Genomic DNA, 14,081 nt, shown 5'->3' on the forward strand with positions numbered 1-14,081 from the left:
AGTCAAACAAAAAAGAATGAGAGATTGATAAATGGGGATACTCATCACTTACATTTAGAAGAATCTGGGATGGCATAGAGGAAGTTAAACTGAACTGGATATTACAATAAAAACCATGAGCCAGAAGATTGCATCTTTGAGGTATCATATATGGGCATCATATGATGCCATCTTTGAGGTATCATGTATAGGAACCATGTGATTCCATCTTTGGTGTATCATGTATAGGCACCACATGATTCCTCCTTTGAGTATGTATATAGAGGCACCATGTGATTCCATCTTTAAGGTATCATGTATAGACACCTTATGATTCCATCTTTGAGGTATCATGTGTAGGCACCATGTGATTCCATCTTTGGGGTATCATATATAGGCCCCGTATGATTCCATCTTTAAGGTACCATGTATAGGCACCATGGGTGGCATAGTGAATAGAGCACAGACCTATAGTCAAGAAAGCTCCTCTTCTTGAGTTCAAATCAACCTCAGACTCTTTCTAGTTATGTGACCTTGGTGCAAATCCATCAACCCTGTTTGCCTCAACGTCTTTATCTGTGAAATGAGCTGGAGAAGTATCTTTGCCATGAAAACTCCAAATTGTACCACAAAGAGTCACAAGTGACTGAAAAGACTGAGCAAACAATATATTCATCATTTCCCCAGCATCTGCTAGTGTAAAAGATATAATTACACTTAAATGACTGAGACTTTATAAAAACATTATCTCAAGGTATATAAACCCCAGTAGTCATGGTCACAGGATCAAAAGATAGCAGGGTCAGATATATAAAGATGGAAAGGACCTCAGAGGCCATCTTGTCCATCATTCCACAGCTGAGGAAATTAAAATCAAACTTGCCTAAGACTTAAGCAAGATCACGGATCTAATAAGTGATGCAAGATTCAGTGCTGTGCCCATTAACCTTTCGGATGTGTACTCAAACTAGCATATAGATTCTATAGTCTATAATTGGTCACAATTGAAAAGATGGAAATACCTTCTATCCTTTAATACATTTGACTTATTTTCCTCACAGACTTAAAGTGTTGAGTCTTATGACATCCAAGTGTGAAGTGAGTTATCTAGTTCATTTCATCTATAGACAGAACACATAGACATCTACTGTTTGTAGGATAGTCATGTAACAAGATGAGCAATGCTTGAAGATGTGGAATGAAATGAACCAGGTGACTTAGCAGCCCCTAATTCACTTCTCCCTACCACCATGTTCACACTTGGCTCAAACTAGCCAAGTGAGGCTAATTGGGCTCTGTCCTTGTTGCCCATCTTTTTTTTACCAGTGACTGCTGATTTCAGTGGGGATGTAATTATTTAGTTTGGTTCACTTAGCAATGGAAGAAATATGCTGCCATCAAAACTTTGTACAGTCTCTCTCTCGAGGGTAATCAAATATGCTTTATGGGTTCTGATTTCCTTGTTCCCACTTTCCAGTTCTCTAAAACTTTTGGCCTGCTATTCCCTGTTGGTTGAATACTGGTTCCCTTCTCATTGAGAGCCCTTAGCTGCTGAATTAATCTCATTTTGATATTCATGAGGAACTCACTCATACTTTCTTCTTACTTTGATTTTGTTTTCTTTTTTTCTTTCATCCACAAGACTACAATAAATAATCAACACAATCAAGTGTATTATACACTCAGCTCTCATTGAATATTCTTTCTATACTTTGACCCAAAATCCTCTAAACTCTTTCTGAGTCTTCAAAAAAAATCTACTCCCACAAAAAAATTGTCTTAACTGATTCTCTGCATTATGCCTGGAATTGATGGCTCCATATTGCCTTTTTAATTTGGTATTTTCAAATATTAAGGAAGGATTGGTCTGAAAAGTTATTTTCTTGCTACTGCAAGTAGATGTCTTATTGTCTAATCAATTACCCTCATTTCCACCAGTAAATGGCATTATAATTTTCCTGGTCCTTAAATGGAAGAACCCAAGAGAATAGAGTACAATTTTCCCCATGTTTGGATTGTATATCACAGTATGATATAAGAAAAAAGAGAAACAGTATTTATTAAGCACCTACTATATGCCAAACACTATGCTAGGTACTAGCAATTGAAATACAAAAATAGAATGGTCCCTGCTTTCAAGATTATATTTAAATGCATTTTGCTGATCTCATTTCCAAAAATGAGTGGTGTGCATACTACTGGTGGTACAAATAGTATTTTTTATTATTATTATCTCCACTATGGGTAGCTAGGTGATGAAGTATATGGAATGTAGGGCCTGGAATAAGGAAGATCTGTGTTCAAATCCAGCCTCAGGCAGTTACTAGCTGTGTGAATGCTGGCAAGTATGTTAACCCTGTTTCTTCAATTTCTTGATGTGGAGAAAGAAATGGCAAACAACTCCAGTATCTTCCAAGAAAACTTGAAAGGGTCATAAAGAGTCAGAATTGAATGAAATGAATAAACAGCAAATTTCAGTTATACAGTTGAGAAAAAATGAGATAAACAGAGATTATGTGCCTTGCCTAGGATTATACAGCTGGTATCTGACAACATATTCACTCAACTCTTCCTGATTCCAAGCCCAGAGTCTTATCCACTATACCATAAAGCTGCCTCTAAATGTATGTGAAATGTTTTACAAATTTTAAATTCACTTCAATTCAATAAGCATCTATTAAACACCTACTGCATGCCAGGCACTGGCTAGTTACCAGGGATATGTTGACAAAAATAAACACTAACTTTGCATTCTACTTATACAACCCATATAAGTCAAGTCAAGAAGCATTTATTAAGTATTTGCTGTATTCCAGGAACTCTACTAAGCACTGGATACATAGATAAGTAAAAACAAAGTAGATATGAAGCAAATATAAAGTACTATTTTTTGTATGTCTAGTGTGATAGCAACTGGACACCTCAGAAAGACCTCATATAGAGATAGCTAGAGTTCCAAGCAGCAGAATTCCTAGAATTCTAAGAATGAGAGACAGCTTGTGCAAACATACCATTGTAAGAGGCAGAACGTCACCTACAGAGAACATCTAGGAGAAGAATTGGGCTGGAACCTAGTGGATTTCAGAGAGAGTACTGTGACATGCTTAGGAAGGAGGCAGACTATGAAAGGCTTTATATGCCAGAAAGAGGATTGTGCACTTTATCCATGAAACAATAAGGATGAGTTAAAGCTTCAATGATTCTGGAACAGAGGAGGGATGTGGTCAGATCTATGCTTTAGGAATTGTATTTTAGCAGTTGTGTGGAAGACAGATTGGAGAGAGAAAAGGCTAGAAACAAAGACATCAATATGGAGGCCATCGCAATAGTCAGGCAAAGGATAATAAGAACCTGAACTGGGGTAATAATTATGCGAGTAAAGAGGATAAGAAATGTTGTGGAGGTAAAAAAAAAGTAACAAACTTTGGTAACTGTTCAGATGTGGATGGTAAGGAGTGAATATACATGGATGTCTCTGAAATTTCAAATTATCACAGCTGGATGACAATGTGTTTAATAGAAATAGGAAAATTCCAAGGAGGGGCAAAATTTGTGGGAAATGTAATGAATTCTGTTTTGGAAATGTTGTGTTTAAGATACCTATGGGACATCCAAGCATGGGAATTGGAACACAGGAAATACGTGAGGTCTACATAAGCAGATTTCAAATTTCTTTTCAGAGAGATGATAATTGAACCCATGAGAGCTGATTAGATCACCAAAAAAGAAATTAGAGACATGGGAAGAGAGCTTAAGGAAGACAGAGTTGGAGCATGCCCAAGTTTAAGGAACAAAGAGGTGCCCAGCACTTAGGGGTTCAGCTATGGAAAGTTTATGATGGAATGGACATGATTTGCTGAAGATGGGAAGGCATGACTGTATTCAAGCAGCCTAGCACTGACAGATTAAATACACCTTTCATTCTTGAGAGAAAGGACTGTCTTTCGGAAATGCAGATCTATTCCAATGAAGGCCAATAGATCATTCTGGAGAATATGTAAGTGCAATCATTAACCAGTGTTGGACTTGGATTTGTTGACATTAGAGACTTCTTTCAATTATCAGTCAAGAATTCTAGAAAACTAAATAGCAAAGGCAACACACACACACACACACACACACACACACACACACACACACATGCACAAAGGAGGACCATATAACTTAGATTTTTTCCCCTCCATCTCCCCTAACTTCCACCTCCCTCCCCAAGACAGCATACCATTTTATATAGGTTCTACAGATACATTTCTATTAAATACATTTTCACCATAATCGTGCTGTGTAGAAGAGTTAAAATGAATGGGAGAAATCTTGTAACAAACCAAAACTTAATATAAAAGAAAATAGTCTGCTACATTATGTGATTGAATTCCATAGTTCTTTCTCTGGATGTGGAAGCCATTTTGCCTTAAAAGATTATTGGGAATTTTCTTAAGTCTTTGCATTGCAATGAAGGTCCAAGTCTACTAGAAAAAACTCTCACACACAATGATCTTTCCTGTGTACAAAGTTCTCCTGGTTCTGTTCCTTTCAATCAGTATCAGATCATATAAGTCTTTCCAGGCCTCTCTGAAGTCTTCCTGTTCATCATTCTTTATAGAAAAATAGTATTCCATTACATTTATATACCATAATTTATTCAGCCTTTCCCCAATGGAAGGACATCTCTTTGATTTCCAGTTTTTGGCCACCACAAAGAGGGCTGCTATAAATATTTTTGTACATGTGAGAACTTTTCCCATTTTTATAATCTCTTGGAAATACAGATCTAGAAACGATATTGCTGGGTCAAAGGGTATGCACATTTTTGTAACCTTTTGGGCACAGTTCCAAACTGCCCTCCAGAATGGTTGGATCAAGTCTCAGCTCCGTCAACAATGAATTAGAGTTTCAACTCTTCCACATGGTCTCCAACATTATAATCTTCCTGTTCTGTCATGTTAGCCAATCTCATAGGTGTGATGTGGTATCTCAGAGTTGTTTTGACTTGCATCTTTCTAATCAGTAGTGATTTAGAGCATTTTTTCCTATGATTATAGATATCTTTAATTTCTTTCTCTGAAAACTGACCAAAGGATTATCAATTTTATGGGATTTTCATAAAACCAATTCTTACTTTTATTTACTAGTTCAATGGTTTTCTTAATTTTATTTTATTAATCTCTCCTTTGGTTTTCAGTATTTCTAATTTGGTATTTACTTAGGGATTTTCAATTTTTGTTTTTTTATAGCTTTTTCAGCTGCATGCCCAATTTATTGATCTCCTCTTTCTCTATGTTATTCATGTAGGCATTCAAAGATATGAAACTTCCCCTAAGAACTGCTTTTGCAGTAACCCATAAGATTTGGTAGGTTGTCTCATTATTGTCATTCTCTTGAATGAAGTTGTTGATTGTTTCTATGGTTTGTTGTTCAACCCATTCCTTCTTTAGGATTATTTAGTTTCCAATTAACTTTTGGTCTATCTTAACATGGCCTTTAATTACATATAATTTTTATTGCATTATGATCTGAGGATGTATTGACTATCTCTGCCTTTCTGCACTGGATTGTGAGGTTTTTATGCCCTAGTCCATGGTCAATTTTTGTCTATGTGCCATCTACCACTGAGAAAAAGGTATATTCCTCTTTATCCCCATTCAGTTTTCTGCAGAGATCTATCATATCTACCTTATCCAGAGTTTTATTCACCTCCTTAACTTCTTTCTTGTTTATTTTAAGGTTAGATTTATCAAATTCAGAGAGGGGGAGGTTGAGGTCCCCCACTAGTATAGTTTTGCTGTCTATTTCTTCCTTTAACTCCCTTAACCTCTCCTGTAAGAATTTGGATGCTATACCACTTGGAGCATACACGTTTAGTAAAGATATTGCTTCATTGTCTATGGTGCCTTTTATCAAGATGTAATTTCCTTCCTTATCTCTTTTGATTAGATCTATTTCTGTTTATGCTTTGTCTGAGATTAGGATTGCTACTCCTGCTTTTCTTACATCAGCTGAAGCACAATATATTTTGCTCCAGCCTTTTACCTTTACCCTGTGTGTATTCCCCTGTTCCTAATGCGTTTCTTGTAAACAACATATTATTGGATTATAACTTTTAATCCATTCTGCTATCCATCTCCGTTTCAGGGAAGAGTTCATTACATTCAAGTTCACAGTTATGCTTACAATCTGTGTCTTTCCCTCCATCCTCTTTCCCACCATTTGTGCTTTTAATTCTCCCATCTCCCTTCCCCTCCTCAATAGAGTTTTCACTTTTGACCACCACCTCCCTCAGTCTTCCCTTCCTTCTTTCAGTACCCCTCCCTTTTACTCCCCTTTACCCCTACTAGTTCTTCCTTCCCTTTTAGCTTCCCCTCCCCTTTCTTCCCCCTTCCACTCCTACTGCTGATAGAGCTAGATTTATGTACTTATTTAAGTATATTTTTCCCTCCTTGAACCAAAACAGATGAGAATACCTCTCAAACACTGCTGATCTCCCTCCCCTCTTTCCCTCTACTGTAATATAATTTGGTACTTCTTCTTTTGATGTAATTTGTCATTTTCTTCTTCCTCCTTTTCACATCTCCTGTTACAATCCCTTTGCATGCTTGAATCACGTTTTTCTCATCACATCATTTACTTTATACCCATTCCCTCTATCTATGTATATCCCTTTCATACTTCATAATAGATGTAAAATTCTCAAGATTCACAAGTATCATCTTCCCTTACAGGGAGGTAAACAGCTTGCCTAAATTGAGTAATAAGTTTTTCTTTTCCCTTGTTTACCTTTTTATGCCTCTCTTGAGACCTGCATTTGAAGATCGAATTTTCTATTGAGTTCTGGCCTTTCAGTCAGTAAGGTCTGGAAATTCCTTATTTTGTTGAATGTCCATCTCTTTGCCTGAAATGTCATGCTGAGCTTTGCTGGGTAATTGATCCTTGGTTGTAGTCCTAGTTTCTTTGCCTTATGGAATATCACATTCCAAATCCTTAGATCTTTTAATATAGAAGCTGCAAGGTCCTGTGTGATCCTAAATGTAGCTCCTCAATATTTGAATGGTTTCTTTCTGGCTGCCTGTAGTATTTTCTCCTTCACTTGATAGTTCTGGAATTTGGCACAATATTTCTTGGTATTTTTAGTTTGGGATCTCTTTTGGGAGGTGAAGGGTTCATTCTTTCCATGACTATTTTGCCCTCTGGATCTAGCACTTCTGGGTAGTTTTCCTTGATGATTTCTTGGAAGATATTGTCCAAGCTCTTTTTTTCAACATGTCTTTCTGGTAGGGCAAAAATTCTTAAATTTTCTCTTCTGGATCAATTTTCCAGGTCAGTTGTTTTTCCTCTTACATATTTCACATTTTATTCCATCTTTTCATTCTTTAGATTTTGTTTGAATAATTCTTGATGTCTCATAAAGTCATTAGTTTCTACTTGCCCAACTGTAATTTTTATCAAATTGTATTCCTCAGTTAACTTTTGCATCTACTTTTCCATCTGTCCAATTATTCCTTTTAAGGAATTATTTTTCCAGTTATTTTTTGTACTTCCTTTTCCATTTGTTCAATTTTCCTTTTTAACAAGTTGTTCTCTTTGTAAAATTCTTTCTTCATACTTTAAAATCATTAGCCAGTTTTGCCTCTTTTTCCTTCTTCAGCTGTTTGTGTATGCAAGGAGAGTTGTTTGTGTATGCAAGCAGTTCAGAGAACCTTCTGAAATTTCACATGGGAGTATAGTCTCAATGCTGATCTTTTTGGTGTTCATGTTTGTTTCCTTGTCCCCACAGAAAGATTCTATGGCCTTTTCGTTCTTGCTTTGCTTCTTCTTACTCATGATGAGGACACTTCGTGTATTATGGCCTCTGGCTCGTTCAGGTAGAAGCTGGGGAACCTGGTGTTGAGCTGCTCATGTGAGAAAGCTAATGGCAGTTGCCTTTTTTTCTTTTTGTTTTGTGTTTCCCCAGATTAGACCTGGAGCTAGCTTGTTAAGTGTGGTGGGAGAGGTGATCTGGTCACAAAAGATCTCTTCAGATGAGCTAGAGCAAAAGCAAGCTCCACACTTGGTGATCTCAGTTGCTCTATCACCTTCCTGTTTCCCCTGGAGCACTTGGGCACATCTGAGTCCCAGTGCAAGTTTTCACCCCCCTGGGGCAGCTCTCTTTGTGGTTCACCTCCACCACAGTAAGAGGAATATTCTTTAGAGATTTTCCTGGCTTCAGGATCTATGAGACTGTTTGCCTCTTCTGTTGATCCCACTGATCCAGGATTTTTCTGGGGAAATATTTTATCGTTCTTTCAGGGTAAACAAGGGGAGGAGGAGAGACCATTTACTGATCACTCCACTATTTTGCCTATTGGAATTTCAAGTAGGTGACTTACAGACATTTAATCTTTGGGCTAATAGTCTCAGGAGTGGCTGTGATTGATACCTGGGCCCCAGCAGCTGTCATTCACTTGGCTCCCACTGGTCTCCCTCCCTGAGTTTCCACTCTGCTATTCTGCCATGCTGCCACTGCCTCAGTCCACCCTGAGGATTTCCTGGTTGGGGCCACTGTGGCAGGATGCACTGTGCTGTGTGCTGTGGACTCACCCCCATGGAACAGATCCTTCCCGTTGATCTTCCAGTCTGTCCTGGGCTATGAATCTGCCACAGTCTGTCTCCTAGTGGATCCTATACCTCCAAAATTTGGTCAGATTCTCTTTTTAGAGGTATCTGAAGGAGTTTGTCTAAGGGATTAGGTGAGTAGTTGTTCTCACTCTGCCATATTGGCTCCACCCCACTAAGGAAGTATTTGACTACTTACTATATGCTAAGAACCTTAACTTTAATAAGCTGTAAGGACTTAAAACACTGGAGAAATAAGGAAGGGCAAAAATAGTCCTTACCAAGGGTGGAGCCAAGATGGCAGAGTACAAAGAAGCACATACGCTAGCTCCGAACCCAAACCCCATAAAATATCTGTAAAAAAGAACTCCCAGTGAATTCTGCAGCAGCAGAAGCCACAGAACAATGAAGCAGAGGAGATTTCTGCTCCACAGAGCCTGAAAACCTCTCACAAAAGGTCCCTCGTGCCCTGGACCCAGAGCACAGACCAGCCATGCCTTGCCTGTGGGGCGCCAAGAGGAGCAGATCCGAGCAGGGAGCAGATCTGAGCAGCCTTCAGGGATGGAATCTCCAGCAGCCGCGCAGGTCCCCCCACCCACAGGTGACAAGGGTTGGTGAGAGGGTCTCTTTGGCGGGTCCAGAGGGGAGTGGGGTGCCCCCATAACTCAGGCCCCCTTAGGAGGCAGCAGTGGAGGTGGGAGCAGACCAGGGCTCCCCAAGTAGGCAGGAGCCTGGATCCATTGTTGAAGGTCTCTGCATAAACCCCCTGAGGGAACTGAGCCTGTGAGGTGGCCCTGCCCTCACCTGAGCAACTGAACTTAATCTCACACTGAATAGCAGCCCTGCCCCTGCCCAAAGCCCTGAGGCTGGGAAGCAGCATTTGAATCTCAGACCCCAAGCACTGGCTGGGCAGACCTGGAGGCAAAGTGGGTGTGAAGAGAATATTCAGAAGTCATGTCACTGGCTGGGAAAATGCCCAGAAAAGGGAAAAGAAATAAGACTATAGAAGGTTACTTTCTTGGTGAACAGTTATTTCCTCCTTTCCTTTCTAATGAGACACAATGCTTACTATCAGGGAAAGACAGAGAAGTCAAGGCTTCTGTATCCCAGCCCACTCAATGGGCTCAGGCCATGGAAGAGCTCAAAAAGGATTTTGAAAATCAAGTTAGAGAGGTGAAGGAAAAACTAGGAAGAGAAATGAGAGAGATGCAAGCAAAGCATGAAAAACAAGTAAACACCCTGCTAAAGGAGACCCAAAAAAATGCTGAAGAAAATAACGCCTTGAAAAATAGGCTCACTCAATTGGCAAAAGAGGTTCAAAAAGCCAATGAGGAGAAGAATGCTTTAAAAAACAGAATTAGCCAAATGGAAAAAGAGGTTCAAAAGCTCACTGAAGAAAATAATTCTTTCAAAATTAGAGTGGAACAGATGGAGGCTAATGACTTTATGAGAAACCAAGAAATTACAAAACAAAACCAAAAGAATGAAAAAATGGAAGATAATGTGAAATATCTCATTGGAAAAACAACTGACCTGGAAAATAGATCCAGGAGAGACAATTTAAAAATTATGGGACTACCTGAAAGCCATGATCAAAAAAGAGCTAGACATCATCTTTCATGAAATTATCAAGGAAAACTGCTCTGAGATTCTAGAACCAGAGGGCAAAATAAGTATTCAAGGAATCCACAGATCACCACATGAAAGAGATCCAAAAAGAGAAACTCCTAGGAACATTGTGGCCAAATTCCAGAGTTCCCAGGTCAAAGAGAAAATATTGCAGGCAGCTAGGAAGAAACAATTCAAGTATTGTGGAAATACAATCAAGAAAACACAAGATCTAGCAGCTTCTACATTAAGGGATAGAAGGGCATGGAATAGGATATTCCAGAAGTCAAAGGAACTAGGACTAAAACCAAGAATCACCTACCCAGCAAAACTGAGTATAATAGTTCAGGGGAAAAATTGGTCTTTCAATGAAATAGAGGAGTTTCAAGCATTCTTGATGAAAAGACCAGAGCTGAAAAGAAAATTTGACTTTCAAACACAAGAATGAAGAGAAGCATGAAAGGTAAACAGCAAAGACAAGCCATAAGGGACTTTACTAAAGTTGAACTGTTTACATTCCTACATGGAAAGACAATATTTGTAACTCTTGAAACTATTCAGTATCTGGTACCGGGTGGGATTACACACACACACACATGCACACGCACACGCACACACACATAGAGACTGAGTGCACAGAGTGAATTGAAGAGGATGGGATCATATCTTTAAAAAATGAAATCAAGCAGTGAGAGAGAAATATATTGGGAGGAGAAAGGGAGAAGTGGAATGGAGCAAATTATCTCTCATAAAAGAGGCAGGCAAAAGACTTTTTAGTGGAGAGATAAAGAGGGGAGGTGAGAGAAAAACATGAAGTTTACTCTCATCACATTCCACTAAAGGAAGGAATAAAATGCACACTCATTTTGGTATGAAAACCTATCTTACAATACAGGAAAGTAGGGGATAAGGGGATAAGCAAGGTAGGGGGGAGGATGGAAGGGAGGGCATGGGAAGGAGGGAGCAATTTGAGGTCGACACTCATGGGGAGGGACAGGATCAAAAGAGAGAATAGAAGACAGGGTAGGATGGAGGGAAATATAGTTAGTCTTATACAACACGACTATTATGGAAGTCATTTGCAAAACTACGCAGATTTGACCTATATCGAATTGCTTGCCTTCCAAAGGCAAGGGGTGGGGAGGAAGGGAGGAAAAGAAGTTGGAACTCAAAGTTTTAGGAACAACTGTCGAGTACTGTTCTTGCCACTAAGAAATAAGAAATACAAGTAAAGGGGTATAGGATGGAGACAAGGGCAGAGAGGGATGATAGAAGAGAGGGAAGATTGGTGATAGGGGCAATTGGAATGCTTGGTGTTTTGGGGTGGGGGGAGGGGACAAAAGGGGAGAAAATTTGGAACCCAAAATTTTGTGAAAGTGAATGTTAAAAGTTAAAGAAAGAAAGAAAGAAAGAGAAAGAAACAAAAAGAGAGAGAGAGAGAAAGAAAGAAAGAAAGAAAGAAAGAAAGAAAGAAAGAAAGAAAGAAAGAAAGAAAGAAAGAAAGAAAGAAAGAAAGAAAGAAAGAAAGAAAGAAAGAAAGAAAGAAATGGTCCTTACCTTCAGGGAGTTAACATTCCAAATGCTGACCTGAATCTCGACTCAGATAAGATCATTGGCTCTGTAGGAATCAGAATTTGGTGTGAATCAGATCTCTGATATTTATTGACTGTATGACTTTGAGCAAATTGCTTCACATACACACACACACACACACATACACATACACACATACACACACACACACACCTCCCATGTTTAATTTCCTCGCTTATGAAATAAAGGGGTTTAAATGTGGGAGGAAAAAGGAAGGGAAGCATCATTTCTTAAGTGCCAACTATGTGCTGAGCACTGTGAGTATCATTTGATACTCCAGCAAACCTGGTAAGTGTTGTTATTATGATATCCATTTTACAGTTGAATAAACTGAGGCAAAGGGAAGTGAAATCATCTAACTAGAGTCATGCAACTAGGAAGTAAGCAATTGAGACTGATATAAACTCAGATCTTCCTGATTCCAAGTCCAAACACTCGATCCATTGTACCATATAGCCAGACTAGATGACTGCTGGGTACCAGTTCTGTGTTCCTATGTCCTCAGTCTGATCTTCAAATGTGATTTTCTGACAGTAGAATAAGTCAGAGAACTCCATTACACAATCCTATAGTCTACCCTGCTCCTTGGTTACTATGTTAAATAAAGGACTCAGCAATCTTACATGACTTGAAGGACAGGCCATTTCCATTTCGATTACTGTTTTTAAACAAATTCCCTCTTGGCTTGAGTTAACAGGCACTCTTCACAATATCAAGATTTTAAGGACAAAATCACTGCAAGCTGAGGTTAGGTCAGAAATGACAGGATGATATGGAAGTTTCCATAAAAATGGTATAAAATAACTTGGCTGTAATATTGATTTCAAGATGATTGATCTTGGTCTTTCAGGTCTGGGAAGAGTTTGAGAAGCTTGATCCCTTTATTCATTGAATGAAAACCAGGGCAGCATTAGAGGGCATTAAATTCATGATATAATTCCCCCATCTCAACAACAGAATGCAGATCAATCTGTAACTGTCCCTGGAAAAACAACTACTTACTTCCACTAAGCAAGAGGGAGAATGCCACAGTAAAAGATCCTTCAGATTTAGTCCTTATTGAGAGCAAGAATGGCCTGTCATTAGAAGCAAAGAAGATTCAAAGACCTTTGGCATCACAGAGGCACAAGAACAGTTAAGTGATGCCACAGAGTACAGAAAGCTGAACCTAAAGGCAAGAAGACACAAGTTCAAATCCAGCCTCAGGCACTGATTAGAAGTATAACCCTGAGCATTCACTTAATCTCTGCTTGCCTTAGTCCATTGGAGAAGGAAATGACAAGCCATTAGTTGTGTAACCTAGGCAAATCACTTACCCCCCATTTGTCTCAGTTTCCCTATATGTAAAATGAGGTGGAGAAGGAAATGGAAAAACACTTGCTGTGTGACCTTGGGCAAATCACTTAATCCTCAGTTTCCCTATCTGCAAAATGAGCTGAAAAAATAAATGGCAAACCACTCCAGTATCTTTGCCAAGAAAACCCCAAATAAAGTGATGAAGAGTCAGGCATGACTAAAAATAACAACTGACAATTCTGGAATTTGACAACGATATTCTTTGGTGTTTTTAGTTTGGGATACCTTTCAGGAGGAGAACAGTGGATTCTTTCAATGACTATTTTGCCCTCTGGATCTAGGACTTCTAGCCTGTTTTCCTTGATGATTTCTTGGAAGATATTGTCCAGACTCTTTTTTTTCATCATGGCTTTCTGGTAGACCAATAATTCTTAGATTTTCTCTCCTGGATCTATTTTCCATGTCAGTTGTTTTTCTGATTAGATATTTTACATTTTCTTCTATCTTTTCATTCCTTAGATTCTGTTGATTGATTCTTGATGTCTCATAGAATCATTAACTTTTACTGACCCAATTCTAATTATCATTGTTTTTTTCAGTTAATTTTTGCATCTCCTTTTAGATTTGCCCAATTGTTCATTTTAAGGAGTTTTTTCACCAGATAGATTTTGTAGTTCCTTTTCTGTTTATCCAATTTTCCTTTTGAAATAGCTGTTCTCTTCAGTGAATTCTTTTTTTTCTCATAATTTTAAAATCATTGGTCAATTTTTCTTCTGCTTCTCTAATTTGGCTTTTAGGTGGGGCAGAGTCAAGATGGCAGAGTAGAAAGACACATATATTCTAGAACTTCCCCTACAACCCACAAAATACCAGTAAAAAATTACTCTTAACACATTCTAGAGTAGCAGGAGCCACAGAACAACAGAGCAAAAGAGGTTTTCAGTCAAAGGAAACCTGGAAGGCTGACAGGAAAGGTCTATCTCATGGGATGCTAAGCAGAGCCTGTAAGCAGGCCT

This window comes from Notamacropus eugenii, chromosome 5 (assembly GCF_028372415.1).
Source record: "Notamacropus eugenii isolate mMacEug1 chromosome 5, mMacEug1.pri_v2, whole genome shotgun sequence".
Taxonomy (NCBI): domain Eukaryota; kingdom Metazoa; phylum Chordata; class Mammalia; order Diprotodontia; family Macropodidae; genus Notamacropus; species Notamacropus eugenii.